Genomic DNA, 16,183 nt, shown 5'->3' with positions numbered 1-16,183 from the left:
AAGAATAACTTTTAGATCCTTCCTGAAGCGATCCGTCGGGTCCGAATCTAGTACTTTATATCCCTCCCGAACTATCAAGACTACCAGACACATATTTCTATATAGGTTGTGATCCATTATAACCAAATTTCCACCCTTGTCGGCCAACTTTATTACAATAGATCGATCCTCTTGTAGATTCTTTAGTGCCTCCTATTCAAGTTCCTATTATAAGTCCATGGTTCCTCTGCCAGACGTTCTAGGTCTTGTACTACTACTTTGGTGAAAATATCTATACTATCTAGATCCCCAGTTGGTGGCATCCTTCTTGGTTTTGGTTGGCATGAGGAAAATGGTCCCCAGCCTCGATTTCTTTCATTTTCATCCAAGAGTGTGGATAATATGTTTACCCCAGGTAGGTCCTCCGGAGTAATCCCAAGATCTCTACACTTCCTGGCATCATTGAGCTTAAAAAACTTTTTCCATTTAAGCTTCCTTGAGAACAAGTATACATCTTTAATCCAGTCGAATGCCCTGAATTTGCTTGTGGGGACAAAGGAGAGGCCTTTCTTCAGGAGGGAAAGCTTCGGTTGAGTAAGGATATGGTGTGACAGGTTAATAATTTGATTGGTTGAGTTGTCATTGGTTGGATTTTGTGCCCCTCTACTCCCTGTTAGCCGACATATGGGGTGGTGACCCCTCTGGCAGTTAACTTACCCATCATTACATATGCCTGAACGATGTGTGCGAGTGACGTCACCAGCGTCACGCACACAACGTTTCTCTGGCAGATCATTTAAGTAAGGGCAAATCCTTTGCCCGCACTTGCATTCTGCAGTGCGCGCATGGCAGGCCCCGTCCGGCATAAATACCCAGGTTGCGGCTCTGTACGCCAGACGTTTACCTACGTCTGGACGCCTTTGAGGACCGCATTCCCCAGCATATCTATGTAAATGACCCCCTCTATCATGTATTCAATTGCTTGCTCACACCATCATGTTAATCTTTTTGAACTATGATAGACTGATTCTGGTTACCAACCTATTGCTCTCATAGACAATAGTGTGCACCTATTGGTAACTCTACCCTTTCTCCTTTTGTTTCTCTCTGCCACATTTTTTCTACTAATATTTTTACAGACTAATACTTATCCTAGTATCTTCCTAATGCACAAACAAGACTGCTAACTTTAACCAAAAGAATTTGTGATATGGTTTGAGGACATCGTGAATGACCATCTACTACTTAGTGAGGTAACGGACGCATGCTTTCTCCTTTTTCACTAACACAATGTATAAAGTTGTCCACCTAACAGCCCTTCTGATACAGATGTACTTCTTTTACCAGATTTCTTATACCACTCCAAGGGCTTATGATCCACCATCATCCCTGATGAACTTGGATATGGATTATTTGGTGGAAACGCGTCAGTGGATGACAAGATGATGAATGGACATTGAAATTTTCAATAATCACTAATATCTCTACTATATGACTAGGATGACGAGTGGACATTGAACTTCTATTACTCACTAACAGCCTGATTACATGACTATACATGAGTGCATATATTGACAGGACTATTACTTACCCAACAGACACCTACTACCCACACTGAAGATTGGACAAGGGGACCCTATCCCACTATCAGTGTAGGGATTTCTCTGTATGGTTAGGGGGACGCCCAATCCCAGAAGCCCTATTCTAGAGTCTAAGCAGGGAATAACAGGCATATATACCCCTTACACCTTCCTTTTTGGACTTCTAGATCTGTACTTTAATATTTTTATGTGTGTTTTTCACTAAATAAATATCTTTTTTTCCCCAAATACTTTTTAGGCAACATGTAGTTAAAATCAGCTATGTAAAAATACATAACTGCGAACTGTATTCCCATTGAAATTGATGGGACCTTTGTGGGTGGATTTCAAGAGTATTTCAGAGAAAAATAAATGTGCATGAAACCTATTGTGTGTTTATCACCTATGGCAGGCTGACCAGAAAGCCAGTGCATGGAAATTGTATTGCTCATTTTGTACTGCGTTGCCCGTGTGGTTTTAACTTGTCTTGTTTACCATTCTCTATTGTGTTTGTCTGTATGTCTTGTTTTGTGTATCACACATACAGCGTAGGGAATGCCTTCATGGTTGTCCGCAGCTGTCTAGGGCTGACTGAGGCAAGTAGGTAGGGACAGTGGGTGGGTTCAGACCTAGGGTCCACTGTCTTGTTGTGTTATACCCCCTTGTCCTGACAGGATAGTTTAGCAATAAAATACAGATTACTGGTGAGAAACAGAAAAAGTTACTTAAAGAGGTACTCCGGGCTGGGGATATTTTTATTGGCCACCGGTCACTTAGCTCCCTGGTTCCAGCGCCTGGTCCCGGATCATGCCGCCCTGTTCTCCCGTCCCGCTGCCTGATCTGAGCTGCAGCTTGAGACGTGACGTCTCAAGGCAGCTCCTCCATTCAGCGGTTGTAGCAGGGTCCCGCCTTGGCCGCTGAATGGCTGAGCTGTCTTCAAACATTATGTCTCAAGCCGCAGCTCAGACCAGGAAGCGGCAGCGGGAAGGGAGAATGGGGCGGCGCGATCCTGGACCTGGCCCCGGGGAGGTAAGGTAAAAAAAGATGAATGGGAATTTTTTAAATGAACCATTCAAAAGTATACTATATACTACCCAAAAAGGACTGTGAGAACCAAAAGAGACCACAATGAAAGCTCAAATCACCAAAAAAAGTGCCCAACAAGTACATGTATTACTATTACATTATATAATCTTGTGGAACAAATACCATAAGAACACAATTTCTCCACAAAGGCTTTAAATATAGCAGTAAACATAAACCCACTCCCCTGGGTACTGTGGATGGAAGTGATTGTTGGCTTAATATCGAAAAGTGCTACAACAGCAGATGATATCGGCACCTCTTCAGACTCCCACTACAATAAAGCAACATGAAGCTTTAACAAAAGGAAATATTATCCCTGGGCTGGACATTGCTTCTAAACATCACCCCACTGTCATTGACCATGTCATGTCACACATTGTTCCTTTTGATGCCAGTATGCCTAGTAGAACAATCCAGTGGGGTCTCTTTTGGTGTCATGTTTTTTTCTTCCGTAATGTTACATACAATACATGTAACATACCATTTGTCTGTTTAGATGTGAACAGGGTGAGTACCGCTGTGACAGATGTGAGCATGTTGCCCATCTAGAAGCTCGAGTTAGAGATCTGGAGAGGCATATTGCAACACTGAGGGAACTTGGCCACCTTGAGAGGGAACTTCGGCTTACTGAGCAGGAAGTTAGTGGGTTAGAGATGGAGGGTGGTGATATAGATCAGGAGGCCCAAGTAAGTAGCTGGGTTAATGTAGTTAGAGGGACCAGTAAAGGATCCAAGAAAAGGAAGGCCACTTCTCCTACTATATGCCCAAGCAAAATTGCCAAGTTAGGTGATGATGCAAGGGCATCCGTGTCGGAAATGGCAGCTCTAGTGGAACCTGTTCTCCCTAACAGCCGGGGGAACAGTCCAACTAGTAGTGGGCGGGATGGTATTGTAGGTAGGCCTAGACAGTTAGTGGTTGTAGGGGATTCTATAATCAGGAAGACGGATAGAATAATTTGTCGCCAAGACCGCCTCAACCGAATGGTTTGCTGTCTCCCTGGTGCCGTGGATAAATTACTTGGGGGGGGCTGGGGATGACCCAGCTGTCGTGGTCCATGTGGGAACCAATGACAGGATACAAGGTAGGTGGAGGTCTATTAAAAATAATTTTAAAGAACTAGGTGCTCAGTTGAAGGGAAGGACCTCCAAGGTGGTATTCTCTGGAATACTGCCTGTACCATGCGCATTGCAGGAAAGACAGCGGGAGCTTAGGGAGTTAAATGCATGGCTCAAGTCGTGGTGTAGAGAAGAAGGGTTTGTGTTTTTAGAGCACTGGGCTGAATTTTCATTGGGGTACAAACTGTTTTCTGCAGATAATTTGCACCTTAATGGAAGGGGGTCCGCTGTGCTGGGGGAGAGAATCCTAGAAGGGGTGGAGAGGTTTTTAAACTAGGGATGTGGAGGGAGGACAATGTAGTATGTAATATAGTGGCGGATAGGTTAGAGAGGGGACAGAACATTGAGGAGGGAGGAGAAGGGTCCTGTGGGGGGAGGATAAGAGCAGTGGATAGGGAGATCCATATGTTGCGGATGAACAGTGAGGATGATTGTAGCCACAGCACAGTAATAAATCCTATTTCTTATAGTGAAGCGGTTAAACTCGATGGCAATATCAAGTGTATGGTTACTAATGCCAGAAGTCTAGCCAGCAAGATGGGGGAGCTAGAGGCCTTGGTTCTGGAGGATTCCATTGATGTGGTTGGTGTGACTGAGACATGGCTGGACTCCTCACATGACTGGGCTGTCAATATTCAGAGATTTGCATTGTTCAGAAGGGACCGGGTGGGCAGAAGGGGAGGAGGAGTATGTCTGTATGTCAGAAATTATATTAAAGTGAGTGTAAAAGATGCAATAGTGGGCGATGACTGTGATGATGTGGAAGCATTGTGGGTAGAACTACAGGAGGTAAAGAGTGAAAAAATTATTCTTGGTGTAATCTATAGACCCCCCAACATTACTGATGGGATAGATGGCCAGTTGAATAGACAAATAGAGCGGGCTGCCCGGGAGGGGACAGTAGTGGTAATGGGGGACCTCAACTACCCAGATATAGATTGGGGCCACGGTTCAGCTAAAACCACAAAGGGGAGGGAATTTCTTAACCTACTGCAGGATAATTTTCTGGGCCAGTTTGTGGAGGAGCCAACTAGAAGTGATGCCTTGTTGGATCTGGTTATTTCTAACAACGCTGAGCTGGTTGGGGATGTCACTGTCCATGAACACCTGGGTAATAGTGACCACAATATAGTGACTTTTAGCTTAAAGTGTAGAAAAGAAAAACATGTTGGGAGGGCAAAAACTCTTAATTTTAAAAGGGCCAATTTTCCTGGGTTAAGGGCTGAACTTCAGGGCATAGACTGGGAGCGGCTGCTGGCACATACTGCTGCAGCTAATAAATGGGAAATCTTCAAATCCACATTAAATAACTGTACTGCCAAATATATTCCTATGGATAACAAATATAAACGGTTAAAATTCAATCCCACATGGCTTGCAACCGAGGTTAGAAGGGCTATAAATGAGAAAAAAGGGGCATTCAAAAAATACAAATCAGAGGGGTCAGCTTTAGCCTTTAAACATTACAAAGAAGTTAACAAAACCTGTAAAAATGTAATAAAAGCAGCAAAAATTCACAAAGACAGGTAGCCATAGATAGCAAAAGAAACCCCCAAAAATTCTTCAAATATATTAATGCAAAAAAAACAAGATCAGAGCATGTAGGACCCCTAAATAATGGCGAAGGGGAATTAAAAACTGGGGATCAGGAGAAAGCGGAGTTACTTAATGGCTTCTTCAGTTCTGTATATACAAAAGAGGATGGAGCTGTGGTGGTTGGGGCCAGTACTGAGGTGGGTGGGGCCAGTGCTGCTAACACATGTAATGTAATGAACAAGATAAATTAAATAAACTCAATGTAACCAAAGCTCCAGGGCCTGATGGATTGCACCCCAGAGTTTTTAGGGAACTCGGTTCTGTAATTTCTCTACCCTTGTATGAAATATTCAGTGATTCTTTGCTTACTGGTATTGTGCCGAGGGACTGGCGTAAGGCACATGTAGTGCCGATCTTCAAAAAGGGCTCTCGAACTTCCCCAAGTAACTATAGACCTGTAAGCTTAACGTCCATTGTGGGGAAACTATTTGAGGGGCTTATAAGGGACTACATATAGGAATATGTAGTGGCTAATAGTATTATAAGTGATAACCAGCATGGTTTTACTAAGGACAGAAGCTGTCAAACCAACCTAATATGTTTCTATGAAGAGGTGAGTAGAAGCCTGGATGGGGGCGCAGCTGTGGATATCGCGTACCTGGATTTTGCAAAAGCGTTTGACACAGTTCCTCATGGACGTCTGATGGGTAAGTTAAAGTCTATCGGTTTGGAAAATTTAATGTGTAACTGGATTGAAAACTGGCTTAAAAATCGTACCCAGAGAGTGGTGGTCAATGATTCCTACTCCGAATGGTCCCCGGTAATAAGTGGTGTGCCCCCAAGGGTCAGTACTGGGCCCTCTTCTGTTTAACTTGTTTATTAATGATATTGAGAATGGAATTAACAGCAATGTTTCTATCTTTGCAGATGACACCAAGCTTTGTAGTATAGTACAGTCTATGGAAGATGTGCAGATGTTACAGGATGACTTAAACACACTGAGTGTTTGGGCGTCCACTTGGCAAATGAGGTTCAATGTGGATAAATGTAAAGTTATGCACCTGGGTACTAATAACCCGCATGCATCATATGTCCTGGGGGGAGTTACACTGAGAGTGGCTGATGGAGAAGGATCTGGGTGTACTTTTAGATAATAAACTACAGAATAGCACACAATGTCAGTCAGCTGCTTCCAAGGCCAGCAGGATATTGTCCTGCATTAAAACAGGCATGGACTCTCGGGACAGGGATATAATATTACCGCTTTATAAAGCTTTGGTGCGCCTCATCTGGAGTATGCTGTCCAGTTTTGGAACCCGATTCATAAAAAGGACGTTCTAGAGCTGGAGAGGGTACAAAGACGGGCAACTAAACTAATAAGGGGAATAGAGCATTTTAGTTATGAGGAGAGATTAAAAGAATCACATTTGTTTAGTCTGGAGAAGAGACGTTTAAGGGGAGATATGATTAACTTATTTAAATATATAAATGGCCCCTACAAGAAATATGGGGAAAAGATGTTCCAGGTAAAACCCCCTATGTAAGAGTCTAATACAACGGAATTTTCTTTTTTTTCTGCTGACTGAAGCAGGTTGTAAGGATGTGTTCAGCCGTGATGGTGTTGTCAGGAACATACACAGTGAATGCACTTATATTGTCAGTTGCACACTCTTGTTTACTGGTATGACCCATGTGTATGGGCTGCATGACTATAACTATATCAGACACACAACTCTCAATTTCCACTTCGCACTTTTCAGGGTCTTTTAGAAAATGACAACAGCAACCCATCACCACTTTTTATTCGTTTTAGTTTTAATAAGCTTTGGCACCTCATACTGAACACTTAAAGGGATTAGCCTCTGTTTAAAAAAATGCAAAGAATAGAGTATTCTGATTGGTGGGAAGAGTGGGATTCCGACTGATAAGAACCAGGATCCGCCTCCCCCCAAGTGAATGGAGCAGTAGATTGCAGCTGTTCAGGGGCATTGGAAAGCCACTTTGACACAAAAGAATGAAAGCATTTTTTATGATATGGAAATGCAGACATATGTGAAAAGTGCCACGTGTCTCCTTATCCTAACAGCTATCTATGTGTCAGCAGTTTGGAATGTCAATTGCTGCTGACAAATCCCCTTTAAAGTCAATGGGACTGTGCAGTGTCCCAATACCTGCTCTACTGCTGCTGAGTGATATGGTTGTCGTGTGGCAGTAGTTCCATTATGGTGTGTCTGATCTCTCTGGGTACAATCCATCAGAACAAGTAGTGTACTAACCCCTTCTGGACCGGGCTAATTTTCGTTTTTGCGTTTTCGTTTTTTCCTCCTTGTGCTTAAAAGGCCATAGCAGTTGCATTTTTACACCTACAGACCCACACAAGCCCTTATTTTTTGCATCACCAATTGTACTTTGCAATGACAGGCTGAATTTATGCATAAAATATGCTGTGAAACCAGAAAAAAATTATATGCGCAACGAAATTGGAAAAAAAAAAACAATTGTTTTTCTTTGGGGGGGCTTGTGTGTCCTATGAAAAAACTGACATGTTATATACAGTGGGGAAAAAAAGTATTTAGACAATCACCAATAGTGCAAGTTCTCCCACTTAAAAAGAGAGGCGTCTGTAATTTACATCATAGGTAGACCTCAACTATGAGAGACAAAATGAGAAAACAAATCCCGAAAATCACATTGTCTGATTTTGTAAGAATTTATTTGCAAATTATGGTGGAAAATAAGTATTTGGTCACCTAAAAACAATCAAGATTTCTGTCTCTCACAGACCTGTAACTTCTTCTTTAAGAGTCTCCTCTTTCCTCCACTCATGACCTGTAGTAATGGAACCTGTTTAAACTTGTTATCAGTATAAAAAGCCACCTGTGCACACCCTCAAACAGTCAGACCCCAAACTCCATTATGGTGAAGACCAAAGAGCTGTCAAAGTACACCAGAAACAAAATTGTAGCCCTGCACCAGGCTGGGAAGACTGAATCTGCAATAGGCAACCAGCTTAGAGTGAAGAAATCAACTGCGGGAGCAATAATTAGAAAATGGAAGACATACAAAACCACCGATCTGGGGCTCCATGCAAAATCTCACCCCGTGGGGTCAAAATTATCACAAGAACGGTGAGCAAAAATCCCAGAACCACGCAGGGGGGCCTAGTGAATGAACTGCAGAGAGCTGGGACCAATGTAACAAAGCCTACCATCAGTAACACACTACGCCACCAGGGACTCAGATCCTGCAGTGCCAGATGTGTCCCACTGCTTAAGCCAGTACATGTCCAGGACCGTCTGAAGTTTGCTAGAGAGCATTTGGATGATCCAGAAGAGTATTGGGAGAATGTCCTATGGTCTGATGAAACCAAAGTGGAACTGTTTGGTAGAAACACAACTTGTCGTGTTTGGAGGAAAAAGAATACTGAGTTGCATCCATCAAACACCATACCTACTGTAAAGCATGGGGGTGGAAACATCATGCTTTGGGGCTGTTTCTCTGCAAAGGGGCCAGGACGACTGATCCAGGTACATGAAAGAATGAATGGGGCCGTGTATCGTGAGATTTTGAGTGCAAACCTCCTTCCATCAGCAAGGGCATTGAAGATGAAATGTGGCTGGGTCTTTCAACATGACAATGATCCAAAGCACACCGTCAGGGCAACGAAGGAGTGGCTTCGTAAGAAGCATTTCAAGGTCCTGGAGTGGCCTAGCCAGTCTCCAGATCTCAACCCTATAGAAAACCTTTGGAGGGAGTTGAAAGTCCGTGTTGCCAAGCGACAGCCCCAAAACATCACTGCTCTAGAGGAGATCTGCATGGAGGAATGGACCAACATACCAACAGTGTGTGCCAACCTAGAGAAGACTTACAGAAAACGTTTGACCTCTTTCATTGCCAACAAAGGATATATAACTAAGTATTGAGATGAAATTTTGTTACTGACCAAATACTTATTTTCCACCATAATTTGCAAATAAATTCTTACAAAATCAGACAATGTGATTTTCTGGATTTGTTTTCTCATTTTGTCTCCCATAGTTGAGGTCTACATATGGTGTCAATTACAGGCCTCTCATCTTTTTAAGTGGTGGAACTTGCACTATTGGTGACTGACTAAATACTTTTTTTCCCCACTATATGTTCCTCAAGTCGGTACGATTAAAACTATATGCAACTTGCATAACTTCTATATTAATTGATGGCTCGTAAAAAAAATAAAACCTTTTACAGAAAATTAACGTTCCTTAAAATCACTCTATTCCCAGGCTTATAGCGCTTTTATCCTTTGGTCTATGGGGCTGTTTGAGGTGTCATTTTTTGCGCCATGATGTTTAATTTCTATTGGACAGTTTATGACAGCTGTGCTTGCTCCCAAGACAGAGATGTAGCCCATAAAGCTTCTGCTAACAGGGTATGTTATTCGATGGATTACACAACCCACGATTCAGAGTGAATTGAGTAGAGATCAGCAGGGCTCAGATATGGCAAAAGTCACCATAACCATGAAAAGAGGTAGACCTTACTATTTATCCACTTATTTATTTTTGGTCCCAAACAACAGGTACACTTTAAGCCTAACCCTGCTGTTCTGTTTGGTTCTTCTATACACATATAATGTTCCGGTCATTTTTGACCGGGCCTATTAAAGTCTGGATTTTTAACTAATTTAAGTGTTTTATTTGAATTTCTTTTGCATTACTATACTGTGTTTGAACATGGTTGTTCATAAACAAATTAAAAATGAAATCAAAAAGTTAATTTTTATTTTTTGTGTCAAAAGATACTACATGGCCTTATTGCAATATTCATGCATATTGCACATTTGCAAGAAAAGTTTGGGTCTATTTCACCCCATAACACAAATGCATTGTATGCCGACACATCAAGAATGATATAAAAAAACAACCATTGGCCACCGATTAGTTTTGCGTTTACAGGTATAAGTGCCTATGAGTTGATCTAGAGTATCAGCTGCCCCTTTTGTGGCATTGTAATGTAATATCATGTCTGGCTTTCTGTCGTCTCGGTTACATGGTGCACTGTGCTCATGAGAATGACACGTTTGTGTTTTTTGGGAACGTAAGAAACTACTGTTGTAAACTAAAACGTAGAACTATAAACGTCTCTCTTACAGAGAACACCTTGCAGCAGTTCTGGCTTATTTTTTTTTTAACAGTACCCAGCATGGTCATTTTTCTTTTCAGCAACATTTGCCCCAGTTGGTGTGACGTAAAAAAATTGTCACATGTAACATTTCGTCCTTTGAGCCCATGTGTCAAATCTAAAACTCCTCTCATACCTTGATTTTTCTTTCTCCAGGTTTTTTCCTATGTATATTTGAATATTTACAGTGTATGAAATTTTGTTGTCCAGAGTCCATATTTTGATGCCATAGTTTGCAGGCTTACTTGGAATATACTGTCTGAATGGGCACCTACCTCTGAATGACACCAATTGTTCACCTTCAGTCACATTTTCACTAGCATTATATAAAATGTATGTATGTGTAACTCTGCATGGACCGAAAGGACCTAGATAAATTAATAGATAGTAGTAAAGGAACTATATAGACCAAAATGAGATTATAACTGCTTCGTTTTTTCAAAAAAAATGGCTGGAAAAAAGGACGTGGAGCAAAAAGTAAACAAAAAATAAATAAATAAAAACTGTTAGTAAGAACCCCTCAAATGAGGATAAGTCAATGAACCCCAAGTTTCAGAACCGCATAATGAATATTTTAAAAAACATCAAATTTAAAATTTGGTCCTTTTTGACTTAACAGAACAGCAGGGTCAAAGCAAATTTACCACCGGAATAGACCGTCGCCGCGTTCCTTTTTTTTTTTTTTTTTAAACGGTTTAATAGCGAGCAGCAGCCTGGCATAAAGCAGTGGAGGCGACCGGCTGCCCCCCAGTGTGACAATTTGTCCTCCCCTCTGTGATGTGGCTTCATTAGCACTGACATCCCGCCGCTGGTCCACTCATGTAAAAAACAAAAAAAACAATGTACCGGTGGTCCATTCGCTGTAAGGATGTGCAACCATGTCTGTTTTTTCTAGTTATACAATTAATTTGTTATATTAGGCCATCACACAGGACGTATATCATGTACCGTGCATACCAGTATAAGGCCACATTCACACATCCGTAGTGCTGCCTGCGACCGCGAACCACACTACGTATGAGCCTCAGTGGTGCTCACTACATTGGGATAGTGATCCATGCCACAAATTCCAGTCCGCACTAAATGCTTTTTTTTAGCAGCACGAATCGCGGCCCGTACATACATATGGACATATAAATGAGGCCATTAAAAACATTGGTCCTATGCTCTGTCGGCAATTTCGGACAGTACAGACGTGTGAATGAGGCCCAATACTGTCTGCAATTACAGATCCATAATATAGAACAGTATTGCACCTATTCATTTCTACTGACCCAAACACACATCTACATTTGTACCTAATCCATGTCGCAACCAATACTACAGATCGTCAGATGGACATGCCCATAGAAATGAATGGGTCTTAGTAAGATCTGGATACTTTCCATATGTATATCCTTTACATGACTCTCCAATCTGTGGTTCCCAACTCCCAGTATGCCCAGACAGCCAAAGGCATGATGGGAGTTGTGGTGTTACAATAGCTGGAGAGGGAAACAGGTACAGGATGTTAGCAGCACTAACCCATTGTCCTCACTTTCCCTGTCTATTACACACACAGTCCTGTACCCTGCATATTAGACACACAACTCTGCTCCATCCCTGCAATACACACAGCCCTGCACCCTGCCTGTTACACACAGCTCTGCTCCATCCCTGTAATACACACAGAACCCTGCACCCTGCCTGTTACACACAGCTCTGCACCCTACCTGTTACACACAGCTCTGCTCCATCCCTGTAATACACACAGAACCCTGCACCCTACCTGTTACACACACAGCTCTGCTCCATCCCTGTAATACACAGCCCTGCACTCTGCCTGTTACACACACAGCTCTGCTCCATCCCTGTAATACACACAGCTCTGCTCCATCCCTGTAATACACAGAGCCCTGCACCCTGCCTGTAATACACACAGCTCTGCTCCATCCCTGTAATACACACAGAACCCTGCACCCTGCCTGTTACACACAGCTCTGCACCCTACCTGTTACACACAGCTCTGCTCCATCCCTGTAATACACACAGAACCCTGCACCCTACCTGTTACACACACAGCTCTGCTCCATCCCTGTAATACACAGCCCTGCACTCTGCCTGTTACACACACAGCTCTGCTCCATCCCTGTAATACAAACAGCTCTGCTCCATCCCTGTAATACACACAGAGCCCTGCACCCTGCCTGTAATACACACAGCTCTGCTCCATCCCTGTAATACACACACAGCCCTGCACCCTGCCTGTTACACACACAGCTCTGCTCCATCCCTGTAATACACACAGCCCTGCACCCTGCCTGTAATACACACAGCCCTGCACCCTGCCTGTAATACACACACAGCCCTGCTCCTTCCCTGTAATAGATATAGTCCTGAACCCTGCCTGTTACACACAGCTCTGCTCCATCCCTGTAATACACACACAGCTCTGCTCCATCCCTGTAATAGATATAAAGCTCTGCACCCTGACTGTAATACATATAGAGCTCTGCACCCTGACTGTAATACATATAGAGCCCTGCACCCTGCCTGTAATACACACAGATGTGCACCCTGCCTGTAATACACACAGCTCTGCTCCATCCCTGTAATAGATATAGAGCCCTGCACCCTGCCTGTAATACATATAGAGCCCTGCACCCTGCCTGTATTACATATAGAGCCCTGCACCCTGCCTGTAATAGATATAGAACCCTGCCTGTTACACACAAAGCCAATACACGGTGCAGAGCTGTGTGCAATGTGCCCGGCAGCATCTCTATGCTTCTCATGGCGCGCTGTAAGCTCGTGACCAAGAGAAAACTACAAGCCATGCCTGATCCCGCCCAGGCACGTGACTAGTCACATGGTCGTGACATCATCAAAGGTCCTCCAGCCTGCTGGAAAGTAGTAATGAACCCGGAAGTGACCAATGTCACCTGGAGCCGGCAAGTTATACAAGAGCGGCATCCGGCAGGAGAGGTCGGTCACATGGGGTTCTGCTTTCTACACATTCAGACACTCTCGTAGTTATATGGTGTGAATGGCAGGTTATATTCCTAAACAGCGGTGTATGATACAACACAGCAGAGAGGAGTCATCTGTACACTTAGGGTTATAGCCTAGCCATAGGAGTTGTCCAGATATAGGCTGCCAGCTGAATATTGGTTGTTCTTCCTACCACATGTGTCCTTGGATCCCTATAGAGCAGGCATAAATCTGCTGCAGGATAGGAGGATGTGACATCCTTGGCTGGTAGGTTGCACTGCTATAGATCACTATGGCACACTGCTTCACAGCTAAGGAAGGTGAATGGGGGGCAGTACAACCCAACCAGTGCCAGCATTTATTTGCCTCTATTAACTGCACCATGATTGGTGTTGCTGTCTAATGGTGCATTTACACAGACAGATTTATCCGACAGATTTTGGAAGCCAAAGCCTGGAATGGATTTGGAAAGAGGATAGATCCCAGTCTTTCCTTTATGACCTGATCCCTGTTTATAGTCTGTTCCTGGTTTTGGCTTCAAAGATCTGTCATAAATCTGTCCGTGTAAACGCACCATTAGGGTACAAACACACCGCATATACGCTGCGTATTTACTGCTGCGATACGCAGCAGATTAGATCTAAATAACTGAACACAGTATCAAATCTGCTGGGTATCTGCTGTGTGTGTTTGTACCCTTAGTCTTCATGTAGTCCCAGCATTATCAAATTGATCTTGCTCTTGTGGCTCTTAACCCCTTAACGACATCGGGCGTAAACTTACGCCCTCGCGCCCTGGTACTTGGCGCATCAGGGCGTAAATTTACGCCCGATGTTTCCCCGATCGCTGCGTGTTCACACACAGCGGTCGGGGAAGATGGCCTGCTATAAATCATAGCAGGCCATCTTAGCTTCACGGCACGGGGGGTGGTTAACACCCCCCGTGCTTACGATCGCCGCTATAGGCTGATCAATTCAGATCAGCCAATAGCGGCGATCGGAACCTTTCCGGGTCATCGGCGACCCGATGACCCGGAAAAAAATGGCGGTCGGTGCTGTCCGAGGACGGCACCGACCGCCATTACTGTAAAAAGTAATGGTGATCGCCGTGCCACCGGCCCGATCGCCGTGAACGGCCGGCCGGTACCGGCCGGCCATTCACGGCGATCGGGCCGGTGGCACGGCGATCAGAGTCCCACAATATAGTAAATACCTGCCCTGGACCCCTCAGCTAGGCAGCCGAGGGGTCCAGAGCAGGTATTTGTACATTACTCACCTGTCCCGGGCTCCTGATCGGCGTCTTCCGGGTTCGCGGCATCCTCGTCTTCGTTCGGGTCTTCGGCTTCTTCCGTGACGTCACGTTCGGCTTCTCTCGGCTATTTTCGGCTCCAGCGTCGGCTCTTTCCGTATTTTGCGCTCTGCTGCCCTCTAGCGGCTGATATGTGTAATACACTTATCAGCAGCTACAGGGATGTTCAGAATTTTTTTTTTTTTTTTTTCAAATTTTTTTTTTTCTATTTTCCGCACCCTATCGCCGCTGAGTGTTGATCAGCATCGCACGAAAGTGCGCTGCTAATCAGCAACTCCTCCTTTTTGGCGTAGGGTGTTTTTTTTCTATATTCTACTGCCACGGTCTGCTTATAAGTGCCCCACATAAGTGCGGCATTTATCAGCAACTCCTTTGTTGGCGTAGGTTTTTTTTTTATACTTACTGTAAAAAAACACGTAAAAAACACTACATTACACCACACTACATTGAATAAAGTTTGACACTACACCACTACATACCCCATATACTAATCCCCGTATAAAGATGGCCCCCTGGGTGTTTTCGGCGTCAGAGGGATACGTTATTATTACCTCCGACACCGAAACAGCCAGTGAGGATGAATGGGGGGGATCCTTCTTTCCTCCATTCATCCTCATCATCCAGTGACGTGTCTGGGGGTAGCGTAGTGTGCGCTGCCCCCCAGACACGTCTTTTCTGCCAGTACCGTCCCAATAAGAGATGACGGTATGGAGTGAAATTCTACAAACTCTGTGAGCGTACCTTAGGGTACACTTACAGATTTCGGGTACGTGCACACTGCGGAATGGCGAAGGATAACCCTTCGTGCATTCCACAGCTGGCACCCGCCGGCGGACTGATGCAGGCATGTGTCTCCACCCGTGTCATAGAATCCATTCTATGCACGGGCGGAATCCGTCGTCCATCCAAAGAATGAACACGTTGGACGGAGAGCGGAATCCGCCCGTGCATAGAATGGAGTCTATGACACGTGTGGAGACGCGCGCCTGCATCAGTCCGCCGGTGGGTGCCAACTGTGGAATGCACGAAGGGTTATCTGTCGCGATTCCGCAGTGTGCACGTACCCTTAGAGTGTATGATGGAAGGGACACCCGAATCCAGCCCCCAGATGCCCCCCCATCCTCGGAGTTAGTGGGAAGATCGTCCGGGAACTGATCTTCCCACTGCTGGATAAAGGTCACCATCTGTACGGGGATAACTTTTATACCAGCGCCCCCTCCTCTGGTCTCTCGCTGCCCTGTAGCTTGCGGCACGATCCGAACATATCAGAAGTAGTAATAGCGCCCTAATATTTAGCAGCCATGGAGCGGACCCAGCGCTTCTGGATATGAAGGACCCCGTATCGCACCAGGGCAACATTTTCCAGGTGACGTCCCCCTCACTGGAGAAAGGGAGACCCCAGAAGAAGTGCAGAGTGTGGTGTAACAGGGGGATCAGGAAGGACAA

At 44.4% G+C, this 16,183-nt stretch overlaps 1 protein-coding gene across 1 annotated transcript in view; it reads left to right on the top strand.

The window, feature by feature from the left end:
• The first annotated feature begins 13,338 nt into the window (after positions 1-13,338).
• The window catches only part of OXNAD1 (oxidoreductase NAD binding domain containing 1), a 66,529-nt gene continuing 63,684 nt past the window's right edge, over positions 13,339-16,183 (top strand). The window contains exon 1 of the mRNA XM_069958708.1: positions 13,339-13,423. The gene's annotated coding sequence lies outside the window, so the exon portion shown is untranslated. The remainder of the gene's footprint in view (positions 13,424-16,183) is intronic.

This window comes from Dendropsophus ebraccatus, chromosome 2, assembly GCF_027789765.1.
Source record: "Dendropsophus ebraccatus isolate aDenEbr1 chromosome 2, aDenEbr1.pat, whole genome shotgun sequence".
Taxonomy (NCBI): Eukaryota; Metazoa; Chordata; class Amphibia; order Anura; family Hylidae; genus Dendropsophus; species Dendropsophus ebraccatus.
This window is presented reverse-complemented; position numbering and strand designations above follow the sequence as displayed.